Source organism: Squalius cephalus (genome assembly GCF_949319135.1).
Source record: "Squalius cephalus genome assembly, chromosome: 8".
NCBI classification, from domain to species: Eukaryota; Metazoa; Chordata; class Actinopteri; order Cypriniformes; family Leuciscidae; genus Squalius; species Squalius cephalus.
Genome location: NC_137129.1, coordinates 42,130,640 through 42,143,104, shown reverse-complemented (window position 1 = coordinate 42,143,104; position 12,465 = coordinate 42,130,640). Strand labels below are relative to the sequence as shown.

The window sequence follows — 12,465 nt, the reverse complement described above, 5'->3', positions numbered from 1 at the left end:
CTGGCATATGGTGGCAAACAGCAGACACACACACACACATATACCCTAATAGCTGAAACCCACACCCAAAAAACACACACACACTGGCAACCGCATCATCCGTCCCATCCAGGAGAAAACCAATTATCTGTGCTCTCTGGATAACAATGCCCTAGAAACATCTGTGTGTGAGGCCTTACGAGGACCCACACAGGGCCGGTTTGGTTTAAACACAGGCCCGTCTGAACGAGGGTCTCGAACACACACGCTTGGCGTCGGGACCGTACACACAGACGCCGGGACAAATGTGGGAGCAGTTGTGCGTTCTGTGCTGGTTTGGCTCGGCCCGGACTGGGATCGTTTAGCGGGAGAGAGAGAGCAGCCAGAGCACATGTGACGCCCCCGCTGAGGGTCTGTGGAGAACAGCCTGCAGGACACACACACACACACACACACACACACACACACACTAAACATAGATGGACAGAGACACACTCTCTCTCAATATATATATATATATATATATATACACTGATAGACGGTTGGATAGATAGATAGATAGATAGATAGATAGATAGATAGATAGATAGATAGATAGATGAACAGATAGATAGATAGATAGATAGATGAACAGATAGATAGATAGACGGGCAGACGGACGGACTGATATGATGGATGGACGGATGGATAGACGGATGGATAGATAGACAGACAGACGGATAGATAGATAGATAGATAGATAGATAGATAGATAGATAGATAGATAGATAGATAGATAGATAAGTGAAACTTAATGAACAACAACAACAAAATTTTTAGGTTCACTTGTCCTCATTGTCCCATTGTTACACTTTCGTTTCATCCGTCCATCAGACTTAGGGTTGGGAACTGAAAATCGGTTCTTATCCAGAACCGTTAGTGTTTTTGAAAAATACCGGAACTGTGCGAAATTCCTACGTTTCGGTTCCGAAAACGGTTCTGGTGCGATGTGTGGGCGAAGTGCTGGGAGCTTATCCTTTAATAGCAACGTCTCACCTCATGAATATTAAAATAGTAATAATGAATGCACTGGACCTCGCGCTACTCGAATACGTTTTGCGTCAGATATCAACGCAGAGAGAGAGAGAGAGAGAGAGAGAGAGTATAAAGACAGTAGAGCTGCACGCAGGGGTGGACTGGCCATCGGGCAGACCGGGCAGTTTCCCGGTTGGCCGACGTGCTTTTTGAAAATTATAAACGCAACACTTTTGTTTTTGCCCCCATTTTTCATGAGCTGAACTCAAAGATCTAAGACTTTTTCTATGTTTTGTACTTTTTCCTATTTCTCCCAAATATTGTTCACAAATCTGTCTAAATCAGTGTTAGTGAGCACTTCTCCTTTGCCGAGATAATCCATCCACCTCACAGGTGTGGCATATCAAGATGCTGATTAGACAGCATGATTATTGCACAGGTGTGCCTTAGGGCTGTCCACAATAAAAGGCCACTCTAAAATGTGCAGTTTTACTCTATTGAGGGGGGGGGGGGGGGGGGGGGGGAGTGTGTCTACAAAGAAAAACTCAAAACTCTTTTAGTTGTGATATAGTGTCTATCACAACTAAAAGAGTTTTGAGTTTTTCTTTGTTCAATTTGCACACTGAATATGGGTTGGAGCTCTTAATTTTGATCTCTCAAAGTGCACCAGATTGATGAATTTAACATTAAAAAGCACACAATTTTCTCACGGGGGAGAATGCCCCCAACGCCCCTAGAGGGACAGAGGTCCACTCACCACAGATTTACCAAAACTCCTGTGGGAAACTGGTATTGCTATGCCAATGCAGTTTATGCTGTAGCTTGTTTTAGGATTCATCACTGTGGAGAACGGTTCAGTTGTATCTGTTAACTCTCACTCATTCCTACTCACTCATTACATGGCATTAGTGGTTTTAAGGGCGTATATTCATCCATATTCAAGGGCGTGCAAAGATGGGTTGTGTTTATGATCAGATGTAGTGGGCCGGATTTTTTGTCCCAGTCCAGCCCTGGCTGCACGATTAATCTTTAAACGATCTCGCTTCAAACATCCACGCGATCTTATTCCTAAATGACAAAAACTTCACACCGGAACACTCTAATCTGTTTGCGCTGTCGTTGAGAGAGCAGTTGTCAATATGAAACAGCTTCACTTTCACAGTCTTTTCAACAACACAGTATCGATATTTCTGTGTTATAAATATTCAAATGATCACAGAAGTACTGAGATAAAAGTTTATAGTTCGAGTATAAACACTGATGTATATGGTAGCAACCAATACAGAGTAAAAAACGGTAAAAAATTAAACCGTGATTTTTATGGTAAAAAACCAGCAGCTGTGGTTGCCAGAACTTTACCGTCAAAAATACGGTAGCAACGTTATTGGTTTTACAGACTTAACTTAAAATTTACAGTAATAAACCGTATTTTATTATCTGATATAATGTGAATTTACCGTCCTATTGAAATATTAATATCTGTTTTGTACCATTGTAATACACTGATAACCACCAATCACAGCAGTGATGAGAGTCACATGATCAATCAAAGCTCATCACAAGCAGCGCTTTCACAAGAAAGTTAATACTAATATATAGAAGCTGCACAGTGTCATTCACACAAACATTAAACACCATCACGGTAACACACATGAAATTTAAAAAATGCAATAAACATTAATTTAACAACATTAAATGTAACATAAAACCCTAATGTACATAACTGATTAAAAAAAAACGAAGAAAACTATGAAGAAACAGTTATTTCAACAAAAATACATCAAATGTGAAGTGTCACACAGGGAATTGTGGGAATGTCAATTTACGGTTTTTCACTGTAAATTATACAATGAGTTGTTCTTTTTCACTTTCAAAAACTGTAAATTTAATGGTATTTTATTTACCGTATATAGTACGGAAACTTTCTGTTAACCAATTAACAGTTTTTCACTGTAGCATTTTTACAGTCTTTTACCGTTAAAATTACGATAATTTTTTACAGTCTACGGTAGCAACCAATACAGAGTAAATCACCTTTTGAAAGTCGCTGCCTTAAATAACGAGTGTATTGATTACATCTGATGCTTCAAAACATTCATAAGACTGTTAAAGCCGCAGTCTGTAACTTTTTTATGTTCAGAATTTACAAAATGTAAATAATGAGCGAGTACATCATGAATACCTTTTTTCAAACTGTGTTTTTGTCTTATCCTGAATCACTACGGTAAGCCTGTAATAAGCGCTGAAACTCAGACTACTTTACACCGGTCGGGTCGCACCGCTGCGGAGTAACGTTAGCCCAGTGCCTGCGTGACTCACCCGCGTCATAAGCCGCGTTTTCATTACCCTTCAAATTGCGCAAATTGAAATTGCGAATTGAAAATACGCCCAATGGAAACACGTCAATTTCGCAAAAACTCCCATTTATCGCAAAAAAGTTTTTACGCTCACATGAGGAGGTTTTTCAGGCAATTCGAAAAAGGAATATTTCGCAAAACTGCAACTGAAACAGTTTTTGCGCATTTACAGGTCACCTGACGTAGATGACGCGGTGTGTTTGGACAGAATACGAGACAGAATTCTTTATTAAATTTATAAAAGACAAAGGAATGACAGAAATACTGGATTCTAAACCTCAAAGAAATGCCACAATCAAGACCTCGCAGCAGATCTGAGGGAGAAACTCCCAGAAACACCTCATATGTGCCGCTCACAAGTATAAGGGTAGTTCCTTACCATTAATGCTTGGATAACACGCCTACATCTCCTTCCATTAATAATAATAATGGCCAGTGCGGTGGCTGTGATATATATAAACCTACCAACGTCCGTTGCCATGATTTTTAGAATGACTTATCGCGAGAGGAAAAAATAACGCTTTAGTCGCATAACATCGGTTAATGGATACGCCGTCATTTCGCAATAGTTTTTTATCGATATTTAGAAATAAATCGCAAAAGTTTTGAGCAAATCTGTAATGGAAACGCGCCTATAGACATAAACAGAGAGAAGTAGCTCCGGCTACAATGTTCTTCTGCAAGACGCATGCAGTTCTGTTCATTAACCGCTAGAGCGCTGATTCATCCAGTAATGAAACAAGTGAAGTCTTTATTAATCAATCATTCAAACCGATTTTTAAAAATATGTTTCACCTGTCTGGATCTTACATGTGTGTTCAAGCATATTCTAGCCCTTCTGAGAGGGTATTCTCCACTGCTGGAGATATAATAAGCTATAGGAGAGGTCCCAAATTATCCTAGAGAATGCAGAAATGTTTATTTTCCTTCAGAAAAATGTATTAGTTTTGCAAAAATTGCTAAATAATATGTTGAATTTGTTTACATTACCAGTCTGTTAAACTCAATTGACAAGTATAAGAAATAAACACAAAGGATTCCCAACCCTAATCAGACTTTGTTCACAGCTGAAGATTACAGAATTGAAAAAAAAAAGAAAAGAAAGATGCACATCTTTTTCTGTCCATGTCATCAATAACATCTACCACAAACAATGATAACTTGTGCACAACAGAACTTCAGAACGGACACACACACACACACACACACAGACAGTAGAAGTGAGATCTAACTCTGCCAGATAAAGCCTCTCAAACAATCGTCATTCCAGCGCGTCTCATGAGTAATTCTGGAGACTCAGTGATTAGAAGATCACAGAGGCGTTTCTGTCCTTCTCTCCCAGCGTTTGTGTTTCTGTTGTGGCATTGTGTGAAGTCTTACTCACTCTGTTTAATTGGCTCTCGCAAAAAAAGTCTGCGTTTGATCAAATTATCCTCGTTCGCACTGAGGCTTGTTAGAAATCCCTTAAAGAAACTCGCCTCCGACTCCTCAAGCTGTTGATCTGAGGTGTGAGAGCCGAGGTTATATTAAAACACAGATGATGAGGACAGACGAGCTGATCACCAAGGGTTAATCGTCCTCTTTAGCCAGCGCTCCTCTCGTGTTTTCTCCAGTGTACACGACCAGGCAAACGCTTCTGATCAGTGAGATTTGTAATGTTTTTAAAAGAAGTCTCTTCTGCTCACCAAGCCTGCATTTATTTGATTAAAAACACAAACAACTGTAATATTGTGAAATATTTAAAATAGCTGTGTCTATGTGAGTATATAGTAAAGTGTAATTTATTCCTGTGATCAAAGCTGAATGTTCAGCATCATTACTCCAGTCTTCAGTGTCACATGATCCTTCACAAATCACTCTAATATGAGGATTTGATGATTAAGAAACATTTATGATTATTATTATCAGTGTTGAAAACAGTTTTTTACATTTTTATTTCAGGATTCTTTGATGAAGGAAAGAAAGAAAGTTCAGAAGAACGGCATTTATCTGGAATCTAAAGCTTTTGTACCATTAAACACTACCGCTCAAAAGTTTGGGGTCAGTAAGAATTTTTATTTTTATTTTTTTGGGGAAATAAATAAAATAAATCAATACTTGTATTCATCAAGGATTAATTAAATTGATCGAAAGTGACAGTGAAGACATTTATAATGTTACAAAAGATTCTATTTCAAATAAATGCTGTTCTTTTGAACTTTCTATTCATCAAAGAATCCTGAAAATAATGTTTTCAACATTAATAATAATCATTAATGTTTCTTGATCATCAGATCATCATATTATACTGATTTCTGAAGGATCATGTGACACTGAAGACTGGAGTAATGATGCTGAACATTCAGCTTTGATCACAAAAATTGTCATAATACTGTATTTCACAATATTAGTTTTTACATTTTTTGTATTTTTAATCAAATAAATGCAGCCTTGATGAGCAGAACAGACTTAATATTAAATTATTAAAAACATTAAAAATCTTCCCGATCAGAAACTTATGAACGGCAGTGTATCGCCTGAAAATGAACCCTAAACCATTGGTTTGAATGTCATTCCAGGATGTTGAACCGACAAATCACCATTATTATTATTATTAGCCATTATTACTGATGTTGCACACATTCCTTTACTCAGTCATGGAGGATTTTACTCATGAAGGATGAAAAATAAAGGCATCGATGGTTCCATGAACAACCTTTAACGTCCACAGAATCTTTCACTTGCACAAAATATTATTTATAGTGGAAAAAAAGGTTTGTTAGATTATTAAAATGTTCTTTGCACTAAGAAAAATAATAGTTTATTTAAGAAATGTTCACTGAAAGGTAACAGGCTCATGTCACACAGGTCAAAGGTCACTGAAAGGTTCTTCTATGGAATCGCTGTGAAAAAATAAATCGTTTGGAACCTTTATTTTGTAAAGGTTTGTGTGTTACTCATTTTTTTCGCTAGCTCTTTCAAGGCTGTTGTCACACAGGTCAAAGGTCACGTGCAGACAGAGGAATCCAGTGTGTGTGTGATTTGTGATCTGCTGTCGCCCTCTGGTGGCGCTTAGTCAGAGCAAACCAAAAACACAACACTCACTGAATATGAGTTATGGAAATACTCCACAATATCACAGTGGAACACATTATAAATAAACAGTAAATACACTATTGGAAAAAGTGCTAGTATGTGAAAATGTAACCTTGACCATGGTATTCACTGACATATTTTATGAATATCACGGTGCATATATAATGCAATCATCTGTACCCTGATACAACATTGGAAAGGGATTTGTTTTAGTTTAAGAAAGTTAACATCAGTGACAGATTCTTATAAAAATATTTTTTTTATAAATATATTTACAAAATTCTTATCTTTAGAGTAGACTATGATTATAACATCAAATCACTTTCTAACAAAATGTGCATTTTCTTACTATGAACTTTGACCTTTTGAGTCTTTTGTGATCAATTGACAAATTAATAGTTTTTCTAGACACTTGAAAATGTATATAACTGAAGAAGATAGGTATAACTGCAGATATAGCTATAATGAGACAAACTATTTTATATTTTTCAATAAACTGTTTGTCACCATATTTACATAAGGATCTAAATATGCCTACATGATTTAGTTTGTAAATTAATTACGTTTTTCAAATGAAACTGTATTGGGAGTCACGCTAGCTCTGCACTGTGGAAGCAACATACGTTTGTTTAATGGGAATCAATATTTTTTCCTTTTTTTTTACCAGCCTTTAGTATTTATTATATAAACATAAAAGTTTTTTTTAATTCCACTATGAAGATTTTTTTTTTTTTTTTTTTTACTTTATTGAACAATATTAACAACTATAATTGGCCAGGTACAAGATATGAAATGTCTTCTCAGACAACAGACAAGCACCAGATAAGATATTGAAAATATAAGTAAATAAGGATAAATAAAGAAATAAAATAAAAATAGATTCAAATAAATAATAAAATAAAAGACTAGGGGTTTTCAGAAAGTTTAACATCCTCAAAGTAGAAAAGATTAAGGCATTTTTTTTAAGAAGTAATGGCACAGTTCCTTATGAAAAACGTAAAAGTTCGGAAGTGTTTTCAGCAAAGAATTTCCCAAGAATAATAATGTGTTAACTGTCAAGTCACGTGTTTCATCTTTCATAAATTCCACTACGAAGATGTACGGAATCGCTGTCACGTGCCGAGCGCGCGATACGAAGAACCAAGCAGTCCTTCAAAACCCGACATAATGTGAGGAAACTTCATTTTCTGAGGAAACTGTTTATTTATTTTTTTGAGGATACTTTTCATTATCTGAAATAACTCTGTGAGGAAACTAGTTTAGACTTTAACGTTTACGAACTGCTCTTCACCACGAAAATTAGTAATAGTAATAATAAAACATTAAGCAAATAATCACCGCACGAGCGTAATTGATGTTATTTGCGTCTAATCTGACACTTGAAAAACCGTACTTCACATATTTGTTTATTTTATTTCAATAACCGTTTTACCTGTGACCGTCGAGTCTGTCCGGATGTGACGTCAGCAGGAATCTGACTAGTCCAAAACAAGCGCGTTTGTTGAGTGTAAAACCTTATTTTTTTACAGTCTATGGTAAAACCCCGAAAAATCCAGAAACAACCGAGTAAGAAGTGAAACAGTAAATATCTGTATGTGTGTATGAATCATAGAAAACTCTTTAAAGCTGTTTAAATGCTCATCTTTCTCTGAGTGTCTCTTTTATGTCATGTGTGTCTCATGATGTTTGTAGTGTTTCTCAGATGGTGTTGGCCATGGATGATCACTGTGAGTTCAGCACACACTGGATCTGACCTGAGTGAGTGAGTGGGTGGGTGTGTGTGTGTGTGTGTGTGTGTGTCATACAGAATGAGTTTTGTTTTGTGCTTCTCATTATCTTATTTGTTTAAAGTTGAGATGAAGCGGAATTAGCTACAAAAAAACAGTGTTGGTTGGCAACTTGGGTTCTATCCGTTGATTGGATGTTGAGATGTGGGCGTGGCACTTAAAGGTGGAGGTGGGGCTTGCAGTGGATGTACGAAAGAGGCGGGGTTTAAGCAAACATGATTGGATGCGTTAGAGAGAAAATGGTCATCACTCACATACACACACACACTCACACACAACAGACTGATGTGCATTTAATTTGTTTTGGTTCCTTGTCGATGAATCGCAACAGAACAAACTGTACAATCTTGTGCATATTTGAACATTACTGGATATTTTCCTTTTTTAAATGCGAATGTCTTTTGATTATGAGGGTCTCTGTTCTCTAATCTGCATCTCTTTTACCCGTTAATGAATCACAAATGTCATCAGATGTTTGAGAGTCTTGACTAAATATTGCTGTACACTGTGATTTTATGAATCCTTTAAGTTAATTTCTTGACAGATTGTGCGAGGTGACCTCTAAGCACTGAACACACACACACACACACGCGCGTTTCCTCTCGGTCTTTATTTAGCGTCCTCCGTGATTCACAGATATCAGATTTATGCCCTAAAATAGACACATCTGTCAGCACACACACCATCATCTCTTTATGAGTGTTTAATGCAGCTTTTACACGATAGTCTGAGTGTTTCTATCCTGTTTGCTCTTAAAGGATCATCTCGTGTTCAGATCCGCCGCGGAACATTTACTGTGTGTTTATTTACCAGAGCCTTTTATCTAAAGCATCTTATTAATGGAGAGATTGACTGTGTGATTGATGATGTTACTTTCTGATCACTCGTCTTACACTCCTGGGTAGGGTTGCACCAGCCGTTCGTAAGTTCTTTCTTTAATTGGAACGTAAAGTCCACACTAGAGGCTTAGTAACTACTAGCTAGTTTGTAACTAACTCTGAACTTTATTCTGTTGCACCATTAGTTCGTAAGGCAGAACGTAGCTAGTAGGTCATAAGCTCTCCGTAAAGTAATGCGTAGTCGCATAATATGACGTTTAGCCTCGATGATCCAATAGCAGCCTTCAATACGTGAGCAGAAGTTGTGTTGAAATGCTGTGAATTTCAGTTTATCCTTCATTCTTTTGCCTCACGTTACTAACGGTAAAAATAAGTTTCCATTAAATACGATACTTGATCATGAATAGCATAAGTGTTTTTGTAAATTACATTCAGAAACTGTATTTGAAATGAATAAGGATCAATAAATAAATATTGATACAAAAAGCATAAGAAATTACGTTTATTGTTTATGACTGATATTTGACATGCACATGGACCGATGCACACAGCGGCGCGCTGTTCAGGACAGGTTCGTGTTAAAGAGCCGCTAACAAAGTAATCTATTCACATAATGTTCTCTCTCTTAAAATGTAAGTGAGTGTAAATGTCAGCATTATCATATATGTCTAAAGAATTGAAGTCTGTCAGGTAAAAGAAGAGCTTATTGATGCAGTTCAGTCTGTCTGATATTTTATTCCATCCGTTACTCCTGATCGGAGGCTGCCGTAAATATTTAGTTTATATGTAGAGTTACGCTTCAACTAAGTTTAATGGTGCAACGCAAACATATTTAGAAGTGCGCAAGTCGTAACTTAGTGTCCATTTACGTCAAAACTAGGCTAAGTTATAACTTACGCACTGCTGGTGCAACCGGCCCCTGGTCACCGAACGCAACAGTGAGAGAGTTCATCTCTACACGAGCCGTGAGGTTCATCTCTCGTGTGTGTGTGACAGTTCTTGTAATCCAAAAACTTTTTTCTTTCTTTACTTTCTGTCTTTGTTTCTCTGTAATTGTCAGGTTTCACTGCGCCACTTTTCCTAAAGCGTCCCTGCTGCAACAATGCTTTATTTTTAGTGCTCCTGAAACCCGAAAGCGAGCCGTCTGTGCTCTTCTGACTCACAGCTGCTGTTTCCTCTGACAGGAACTACATGTGTTTCTAGGAAAGTTCCTACCGTTGGTGATCTGTAGTAAAACAATTTGCTATTAGCACATCTTTCATATTAATAACGGGCCTTTATACTTTACACTGTTGAATTTTGTGATGCTCACAATGATTTTACTGTAAAGCTACTTTGAAAAATGTGTTATATAGAAATAAAGTTGACTTCACTTAACTTGAACTCATCTTACAGTGAGCGTCTGGGGTCAAAGGTCATGTTGGGGTCAAGTTCAGGGAGTGCTATGAGTGTGTGTGTGTGAGAGAGAGAGAGAGAGAGAGAGAGAGAGAGAGAGAGAGAGAGAGACTTGTGAGTGTGTGTGTGTGTGTGTGTGTGTGTGTTTGTTTGTTTGTGTGGCATGGTTTGTGTGTGTGTGTGTTTGGCATGGTTTGTGTGTGTGTGTTTGTGTGGCATGGTTTGTGTGTGTGTGTTTGTTTGTGTGGCATGGTTTGTGTGTGTGTGTGTGTGAGAGAGAGTGTTTGTGTGGCATGGTTTGTGTGTGTGTGTGTGTGTGTGTGTGTGAGAGAGAGTGTTTGTGTGGCATGATTTGTGAATGTGTGTGTGTGTGTGTGTGAGAGAGTGTGTGTGTGAGTGTTTGTGTGGCATGGTTTTTTGTTTGTGTGTGTGTGTTTATTTGACATCATAATAAGCTCAGGACAGATCATCACTTCCATTTAACAGGTCACATGACCAATTGCTCAAGGCTTTAATTAGAAGTCAAAATGAAGTGACAAGATTTATGCAAATGAGAGCATTAATATGCAGGCTAGAAATCAACTGCCTAAAAAAAAACCATCCTATCACTTTAGGGAGTAAAACCTTGATAATAGACCATTAAAAAATGCAATGTCTTTAAAATATATATTTATTTGTGATGTACGACGTTTGAGGCTCGTGTCATTGTATCTGAGGCTCATTAATAACAGCTCTAATATCTGCAGGGCTTTTGCTTTTTAATTAGATTTGAGGAGGAAGTTTGGTGTTAATTACTTTTTACACTCTTAAACGAACGTGAGGCTGAAAATGAGGCAGAGAGAGACTTTAACACATGACAGTTTCACTCAGTCTACTGTACATCTACCTGTCCTTCAGCACCTCACAGTCACAGATGTGGAGGATTACATCACTGAAGAACGGGTGGATGAGGCTCTGAAGTGTCTTAAGGAATATAAGTGATCCGTGTGTGTGTGTGTGTGATGTCTGCTCAGACTCACTCTTTGCTGACAGTGTAGAATTTGATGTAATTACGTTGAGTTGCCAGATGGTCCAGCGCAGTCCGTCATCAGGTAACCGTGACAACCCCCCCCCCCCCCCCCCCTCTCTCTCTCTCTCTCTCTCTCTCTCTCTCTCTCTCTCAGTGGACACTACAGTAACAGTGACAGTCCCACATCAGGTAACCGTGACAACCGCCCCCTCCCCCCTTCTCTCTCTCTCAGTGGACACTACAGTAACAGTGACAGTCCCACATCAGGTAACCGTGACAACCCCCCCCCCCCCCCCCCCCCCCTCTCTCTCTCTCTCTCTCTCTCTCTCTCAGTGGACACTACAGTAACAGTGACAGTCCCACATCAGGTAACCGTGACAACCGCCCCCCCCCCCCCCCCCCCCTCCTCTCTCTCTCTCTCTCTCTCTCAGTGGACACTACAGTAACAGTGACAGTCCCACATCAGGTAACCATGACAACCGCCCCCCCCCCCCCTCTCTCTCTCTCTCTCTCTCTCTCTCTCTCTCTCTCTCTCTCTCAGTGGACACTACAGTAACAGTGACAGTCCCACATCAGGTAACCGTGACAACCCCCCCCCCCCCCCTCTCTCTCTCTCTCTCTCTCTCTCTCTCTCTCTCAGTGGACACTACAGTAACAGTGACAGTCCCACATCAGGTAACCGTGACAACCGCCTCCACCCCCCCCCCCCCCCTTCTCTCTCTCTCTCTCTCTCAGTGGACACTACAGTAACAGTGACAGTCCCACATCAGGTAACCGTGACAACCGCCTCCCCCCCCCATCTCTCTCTCTCTCTCTCTCTCTCTCTCTCAGTGGACACTACAGTAACAGTGACAGTCCCACATCAGGTAACCGTGACAACCCCCCCCCCCCCCCCATCTCTCTCTCTCTCTCTCTCTCTCTCTCTCTCTCTCTCTCTCTCTCTCTCTCTCAGTGGACACTACAGTAACAGTGACAGTCCCACATCAGGTAACCGTGACAACCGCCTCCCC

At 39.0% G+C, this 12,465-nt stretch overlaps 1 long non-coding RNA gene across 3 annotated transcripts in view; it reads left to right on the top strand.

Annotated features, from left to right (window-relative positions):
- The window catches only part of LOC307163778, a 12,178-nt gene extending 423 nt beyond the window's left edge, over nucleotides 1–11,755 (top strand). The window contains exons 1-4 of one of the 3 annotated variants that reach the window (XR_013822134.1): nucleotides 7,573–7,594; nucleotides 8,128–8,195; nucleotides 11,610–11,644; nucleotides 11,688–11,755. This is a non-coding gene — a long non-coding RNA (uncharacterized lncRNA). Of the gene's footprint in view, nucleotides 1–7,572; nucleotides 7,595–7,960; nucleotides 7,992–8,127; nucleotides 8,196–11,609; nucleotides 11,645–11,687 lie in introns of those variants that run through there. The other 2 variants (XR_013822135.1, XR_013822133.1) reach the window with 2 other exon arrangements.
- Nucleotides 11,756–12,465: the final 710 nt, after the last annotated feature.